At 42.7% G+C, this 7,500-nt stretch overlaps 9 non-coding genes across 9 annotated transcripts; all 9 read right to left on the reverse strand.

Moving 5' to 3' along the window:
* Positions 1-9: 9 nt before the first annotated feature.
* On the reverse strand, positions 10-81 carry TRNAQ-UUG (transfer RNA glutamine (anticodon UUG)). Its single transcript has one exon. It is a non-coding gene; the product is annotated as a tRNA-Gln (tRNA).
* Positions 82-697: 616 nt separating this feature from the next.
* TRNAQ-UUG (transfer RNA glutamine (anticodon UUG)) lies at positions 698-769 on the reverse strand. Its single transcript has one exon. It is a non-coding gene; the product is annotated as a tRNA-Gln (tRNA).
* Positions 770-1,385: 616 nt separating this feature from the next.
* TRNAQ-UUG (transfer RNA glutamine (anticodon UUG)) lies at positions 1,386-1,457 on the reverse strand. The gene has a single exon. It is a non-coding gene; the product is annotated as a tRNA-Gln (tRNA).
* A 616-nt stretch (positions 1,458-2,073) lies between these two features.
* On the reverse strand, positions 2,074-2,145 carry TRNAQ-UUG (transfer RNA glutamine (anticodon UUG)). Its single transcript has one exon. It is a non-coding gene; the product is annotated as a tRNA-Gln (tRNA).
* A 615-nt stretch (positions 2,146-2,760) lies between these two features.
* On the reverse strand, positions 2,761-2,832 carry TRNAQ-UUG (transfer RNA glutamine (anticodon UUG)). Its single transcript has one exon. It is a non-coding gene; the product is annotated as a tRNA-Gln (tRNA).
* A 616-nt stretch (positions 2,833-3,448) lies between these two features.
* TRNAQ-UUG (transfer RNA glutamine (anticodon UUG)) lies at positions 3,449-3,520 on the reverse strand. The gene has a single exon. It is a non-coding gene; the product is annotated as a tRNA-Gln (tRNA).
* Positions 3,521-4,136: 616 nt separating this feature from the next.
* On the reverse strand, positions 4,137-4,208 carry TRNAQ-UUG (transfer RNA glutamine (anticodon UUG)). Its single transcript has one exon. It is a non-coding gene; the product is annotated as a tRNA-Gln (tRNA).
* Positions 4,209-6,200: 1,992 nt separating this feature from the next.
* On the reverse strand, positions 6,201-6,272 carry TRNAQ-UUG (transfer RNA glutamine (anticodon UUG)). The gene has a single exon. It is a non-coding gene; the product is annotated as a tRNA-Gln (tRNA).
* A 616-nt stretch (positions 6,273-6,888) lies between these two features.
* Positions 6,889-6,960, reverse strand: TRNAQ-UUG (transfer RNA glutamine (anticodon UUG)). The gene has a single exon. It is a non-coding gene; the product is annotated as a tRNA-Gln (tRNA).
* Between the last annotated feature and the right edge of the window lie 540 nt (positions 6,961-7,500).

Consider the following 7,500-nt stretch of genomic DNA (forward strand, 5'->3'; position numbering starts at 1 on the left):
TGATTATGGAGGTTCCACCGAGATTTGAACTCGGATCGCTGGATTCAAAGTCCAGAGTGCTAACCATTACACCATGGAACCTCACACTGATTTAAAATCAGCCTAAAAGGAGGGAGTAATATACCTAGAAAAGTTGTACTGGAGAAAAGATGGTCGTCCAAAAGGCACTAGATAGTTTCCACACTCTGACCCCTTTCCATCACTTCAGCAAACATTTAATCTAAAGGATTCCATCTGTGCCTTAAGGAAAATTTCCAAAGGGACACATTTGTTGAAAGTTATGTATTTGGCAGGCTTTTTTTGACTCCCACGGATCAAGAAGATCAGCAAAAGAAATTGTAGCCGGCAGTATTTCAACCTGCGTGACAAACACAGTGGAAAGCTTGCCGTGCAAAAAGCACTCAATATTTACTCCACTTTGAACACATTACTGTTTCCGTGACTTGCAAAAACCAACACCAAGCCACATACTTGTTAATATTCCCGGTTTACATAGAAGAGCAGCAAATATTAACGTAGTCGGCAGAATTTGAACCTGCGCGGTGAGACTTCAATGGATTTCTAGTCCATCGCCTTAACCGCTCGGCCACAACTACACATGAGAAGCCTCATAGCTACTCTAGAAATGGGCTTGGGCCTATGACTATACAGCATTAGCAAAAGTCAGAGAAGGCATGTGCGGCTAAAGCGATTATGGAGGTTCCACCGAGATTTGAACTCGGATCGCTGGATTCAAAGTCCAGAGTGCTAACCATTACACCATGGAACCACACACTGAGTTAAAATCAGCCTAAAAGGAGGGAGCAATATACCTAGAAAAGTTGTACTGGAGAAAAGATTGTCGTCCAAAAGGCACTAGATAGTTTCCACACTCTGACCCCTTTCCATCACTTCAGCAAACATTTAATCTAAAGGATTCCATCTGTGCCTTAAGGAAAATTTCCAAAGGGACACATTTGTTGAAAGTTACGTATTTGGCAGGCTTTTTTTGACTCCCACGGATCAAGAAGATCAGCAAAAGAAATTGTAGCTGGCAGTATTTGAACCTGCGTGACAAACGCAGTGGAAAGCTTGCCGTGCAAAAAGCACTCAATATTTACTCCACTTTGAACACATTACTGTTTCCGTGACTTGCAAAAACCAACACCAAGCCACATACTTGTTAATATTCCCGGTTTACATAGAAGAGCAGCAAATATTAACGTAGTCGGCAGAATTTGAAGCTGCGCGGGGAGACTTCAATGAATTTCTAGTCCATCGCCTTAACCGCTCGGCCACAACTACACATGAGAAGCCTCATAGCTACTCTAGAAATGGGCTTGGGCCTATGACTATACAGCATTAGCAAAAGTCAGAGAAGGCATGTGCGGCTAAAGTGATTATGGAGGTTCCACCGAGATTTGAACTCGGTTCGCTGGATTCAAAGTCCAGAGTGCTAACCATTACACCATGGAACCACACACTGAGTTAAAATCAGCCTAAAAGGAGGGAGCAATATACCTAGAAAAGTTGTACTGGAGAAAAGATTGTCGTCCAAAAGGCACTAGATAGTTTCCACACTCTGACCCCTTTCCATCACTTCAGCAAACATTTAATCTAAAGGATTCCATCTGTGCCTTAAGGAAAATTTCCAAAGGGACACATTTGTTGAAAGTTATGTATTTGGCAGGCTTTTTTTGACTCCCACGGATCAAGAAGATCAGCAAAAGAAATTGTAGCCGGCAGTATTTCAACCTGCGTGACAAACACAGTGGAAAGCTTGCCGTGCAAAAAGCACTCAATATTTACTCCACTTTGAACACATTACTGTTTCCGTGACTTGCAAAAACCAACACCAAGCCACATACTTGTTAATATTCCCGGTTTACATAGAAGAGCAGCAAATATTAACGTAGTCGGCAGAATTTGAACCTGCGCGGGGAGACTTCAATGGATTTCTAGTCCATCGCCTTAACCGCTCGGCCACAACTACACATGAGAAGCCTCATAGCTACTCTAGAAATGGGCTTGGGCCTATGACTATACAGCATTAGCAAAAGTCAGAGAAGGCATGTGCGGCTAAAGTGATTATGGAGGTTCCACCGAGATTTGAACTCGGATCGCTGGATTCAAAGTCCAGAGTGCTAACCATTACACCATGGAACCTCACACTGATTTAAAATCAGCCTAAAAGGAGGGAGTAATATACCTAGAAAAGTTGTACTGGAGAAAAGATGGTCGTCCAAAAGGCACTAGATAGTTTCCACACTCTGACCCTTTCCATCACTTCAGCAAACATTTAATCTAAAGGATTCCATCTGTGCCTTAAGGAAAATTTCCAAAGGGACACATTTGTTGAAAGTTATGTATTTGGCAGGCTTTTTTTGACTCCCACGGATCAAGAAGATCAGCAAAAGAAATTGTAGCCGGCAGTATTTGAACCTGCGTGACAAACACAGTGGAAAGCTTGCCGTGCAAAAAGCACTCAATATTTACTCCACTTTGAACACATTACTGTTTCCGTGACTTGCAAAAACCAACACCAAGCCACATACTTGTTAATATTCCCGGTTTACATAGAAGAGCAGCAAATATTAACGTAGTCGGCAGAATTTGAACCTGCGCGGTGAGACTTCAATGGATTTCTAGTCCATCGCCTTAACCGCTCGGCCACAACTACACATGAGAAGCCTCATAGCTACTCTAGAAATGGGCTTGGGCCTATGACTATACAGCATTAGCAAAAGTCAGAGAAGGCATGTGCGGCTGAAGCGATTATGGAGGTTCCACCGAGATTTGAACTCGGATCGCTGGATTCAAAGTCCAGAGTGCTAACCATTACACCATGGAACCACACACTGAGTTAAAATCAGCCTAAAAGGAGGGAGCAATATACCTAGAAAAGTTGTACTGGAGAAAAGATTGTCGTCCAAAAGGCACTAGATAGTTTCCACACTCTGACCCCTTTCCATCACTTCAGCAAACATTTAATCTAAAGGATTCCATCTGTGCCTTAAGGAAAATTTCCAAAGGGACACATTTGTTGAAAGTTACGTATTTGGCAGGCTTTTTTTGACTCCCACGGATCAAGAAGATCAGCAAAAGAAATTGTAGCTGGCAGTATTTGAACCTGCGTGACAAACGCAGTGGAAAGCTTGCCGTGCAAAAAGCACTCAATATTTACTCCACTTTGAACACATTACTGTTTCCGTGACTTGCAAAAACCAACACCAAGCCACATACTTGTTAATATTCCCGGTTTACATAGAAGAGCAGCAAATATTAACGTAGTCGGCAGAATTTGAAGCTGCGCGGGGAGACTTCAATGAATTTCTAGTCCATCGCCTTAACCGCTCGGCCACAACTACACATGAAAAGCCTCATAGCTACTCTAGAAATGGGCTTGGGCCTATGACTATACAGCATTAGCAAAAGTCAGAGAAGGCATGTGCGGCTAAAGTGATTATGGAGGTTCCACCGAGATTTGAACTCGGTTCGCTGGATTCAAAGTCCAGAGTGCTAACCATTACACCATGGAACCACACACTGTGTTAAAATCAGCCTAAAAGGAGGGAGCAATATACCTAGAAAAGTTGTACTGGAGAAAAGATTGTCGTCCAAAAGGCACTAGATAGTTTCCACACTCTGACCCCTTTCCATCACTTCAGCAAACATTTAATCTAAAGGATTCCATCTGTGCCTTAAGGAAAATTTCCAAAGGGACACATTTGTTGAAAGTTATGTATTTGGCAGGCTTTTTTTGACTCCCACGGATCAAGAAGAACAGCAAAAGAAATTGTAGCCGGCAGTATTTGAACCTGCGTGACAAACGCAGTGGAAAGCTTGCCGTGCAAAAAGCACTCAATATTTACTCCACTTTGAACACATTACTGTTTCCGTGACTTGCAAAAACCAACACCAAGCCACATACTTGTTAATATTCCCGGTTTACATAGAAGAGCAGCAAATATTAACGTAGTCGGCAGAATTTGAACCTGCGCGGGGAGACTTCAATGGATTTCTAGTCCATCGCCTTAACCGCTCGGCCACAACTACACATGAGAAGCCTCATAGCTACTCTAGAAATGGGCTTGGGCCTAAGACTATACAGCATTAGCAAAAGTCAGAGAAGGCATGTGCAGCTAAAGTGATTATGGAGGTTCCACCGAGATTTGAACTCGGATCGCTGGATTCAAAGTCCAGAGTGCTAACCATTACACCATGGAACCACACACTGAGTTAAAATCAGCCTAAAAGGAGGGAGCAATATACCTAGAAAAGTTGTACTGGAGAAAAGATTGTCGTCCAAAAGGCACTAGATAGTTTCCACACTCTGACCCCTTTCCATCACTTCAGCAAACATTTAATCTAAAGGATTCCATCTGTGCCTTAAGGAAAATTTCCAAAGGGACACATTTGTTGAAAGTTACGTATTTGGCAGGCTTTTTTTGACTCCCACGGATCAAGAAGATCAGCAAAAGAAATTGTAGCTGGCAGTATTTGAACCTGCGTGACAAACGCAGTGGAAAGCTTGCCGTGCAAAAAGCACTCAATATTTACTCCACTTTGAACACATTACTGTTTCCGTGACTTGCAAAAACCAACACCAAGCCACATACTTGTTAATATTCCCGGTTTACATAGAAGAGCAGCAAATATTAACGTAGTCGTCAGAATTTGAACCTGCGCGGGGAGACTTCAATGGATTTCTAGTCCATCGCCTTAACCGCTCGGCCACAACTACACATGAGAAGCCTCATAGCTACTCTAGAAATGGGCTTGGGCCTATGACTATACAGCATTAGCAAAAGTCAGAGAAGGCATGTGCAGCTAAAGTGATTATGGAGGTTCCACCAAGATTTGAACTCGGATCGCTGGATTCAAAGTCCAGAGTGCTAACCATTACACCATGGAACCACAAACTGAGTTTAAATCAGCCTAAAAGGAGGGAGTAATATACCTAGAAAAGTTGTACTGGAGAAAAGATTGTCGTCCAAAAGGCACTAGATAGTTTCCACACTCTGACCCCTTTCCATCACTTCAGCAAACATTTAATCTAAAGGATTCCATCTGTGCCTTAAGGAAAATTTCCAAAGGGACACATTTGTTGAAAGTTATGTATTTGGCAGGCTTTTTTTGACTCCCACGGATCAAGAAGATCAGCAAAAGAAATTGTAGCCGGCAGTATTTGAACCTGCGTGACAAACACAGTGGAAAGCTTGCCGTGCAAAAAGCACTCAATATTTACTCCACTTTGAACACATTACTGTTTCCGTGACTTGCAAAAACCAACACCAAGCCACATACTTGTTAATATTCCCGGTTTACATAGAAGAGCAGCAAATATTAACGTAGTCGGCAGAATTTGAACCTGCGCGGGGAGACTTCAATGGATTTCTAGTCCATCGCCTTAACCGCTCGGCCACAACTACACATGAGAAGCCTCATAGCTACTCTAGAAATGGGCTTGGGCCTATGACTATACAGCATTAGCAAAAGTCAGAGAAGGCATGTGCGGCTAAAGTGATTATGGAGGTTCCACCGAAATTTGAACTCGGATCGCTGGATTCAAAGTCCAGAGTGCTAACCATTACACCATGGAACCTCACACTGATTTAAAATCAGCCTAAAAGGAGGGAGTAATATACCTAGAAAAGTTGTACTGGAGAAAAGATGGTCGTCCAAAAGGCACTAGATAGTTTCCACACTCTGACCCCTTTCCATCACTTCAGCAAACATTTAATCTAAAGGATTCCATCTGTGCCTTAAGGAAAATTTCCAAAGGGACACATTTGTTGAAAGTTATGTATTTGGCAGGCTTTTTTTGACTCCCACGGATCAAGAAGATCAGCAAAAGAAATTGTAGCCGGCAGTATTTCAACCTGCGTGACAAACACAGTGGAAAGCTTGCCGTGCAAAAAGCACTCAATATTTACTCCACTTTGAACACATTACTGTTTCCGTGACTTGCAAAAACCAACACCAAGCCACATACTTGTTAATATTCCCGGTTTACATAGAAGAGCAGCAAATATTAACGTAGTCGGCAGAATTTGAACCTGCGCGGGGAGACTTCAATGGATTTCTAGTCCATCGCCTTAACCGCTCGGCCACAACTACACATGAGAAGCCTCATAGCTACTCTAGAAATGGGCTTGGGCCTATGACTATACAGCATTAGCAAAAGTCAGAGAAGGCATGTGCGGCTAAAGTGATTATGGAGGTTCCACCGAGATTTGAACTCGGATCGCTGGATTCAAAGTCCAGAGTGCTAACCATTACACCATGGAACCTCACACTGATTTAAAATCAGCCTAAAAGGAGGGAGTAATATACCTAGAAAAGTTGTACTGGAGAAAAGATGGTCGTCCAAAAGGCACTAGATAGTTTCCACACTCTGACCCCTTTCCATCACTTCAGCAAACATTTAATCTAAAGGATTCCATCTGTGCCTTAAGGAAAATTTCCAAAGGGACACATTTGTTGAAAGTTATGTATTTGGCAGGCTTTTTTTGACTCCCACGGATCAAGAAGATCAGCAAAAGAAATTGTAGCCGGCAGTATTTGAACCTGCGTGACAAACACAGTGGAAAGCTTGCCGTGCAAAAAGCACTCAATATTTACTCCACTTTGAACACATTACTGTTTCCGTGACTTGCAAAAACCAACACCAAGCCACATACTTGTTAATATTCCCGGTTTACATAGAAGAGCAGCAAATATTAACGTAGTCGGCAGAATTTGAACCTGCGCGGTGAGACTTCAATGGATTTCTAGTCCATCGCCTTAACCGCTCGGCCACAACTACACATGAGAAGCCTCATAGCTACTCTAGAAATGGGCTTGGGCCTATGACTATACAGCATTAGCAAAAGTCAGAGAAGGCATGTGCGGCTAAAGCGATTATGGAGGTTCCACCGAGATTTGAACTCGGATCGCTGGATTCAAAGTCCAGAGTGCTAACCATTACACCATGGAACCACACACTGAGTTAAAATCAGCCTAAAAGGAGGGAGCAATATACCTAGAAAAGTTGTACTGGAGAAAAGATTGTCGTCCAAAAGGCACTAGATAGTTTCCACACTCTGACCCCTTTCCATCACTTCAGCAAACATTTAATCTAAAGGATTCCATCTGTGCCTTAAGGAAAATTTCCAAAGGGACACATTTGTTGAAAGTTACGTATTTGGCAGGCTTTTTTTGACTCCCACGGATCAAGAAGATCAGCAAAAGAAATTGTAGCTGGCAGTATTTGAACCTGCGTGACAAACGCAGTGGAAAGCTTGCCGTGCAAAAAGCACTCAATATTTACTCCACTTTGAACACATTACTGTTTCCGTGACTTGCAAAAACCAACACCAAGCCACATACTTGTTAATATTCCCGGTTTACATAGAAGAGCAGCAAATATTAACGTAGTCGGCAGAATTTGAAGCTGCGCGGGGAGACTTCAATGAATTTCTAGTCCATCGCCTTAACCGCTCGGCCACAACTACACATGAGAAGCCTCATAGCTACTCT

The sequence above is a fragment of the Eleutherodactylus coqui genome, chromosome 11 (genome assembly GCF_035609145.1).
Source record: "Eleutherodactylus coqui strain aEleCoq1 chromosome 11, aEleCoq1.hap1, whole genome shotgun sequence".
NCBI lineage: Eukaryota > Metazoa > Chordata > Amphibia > Anura > Eleutherodactylidae > Eleutherodactylus > Eleutherodactylus coqui.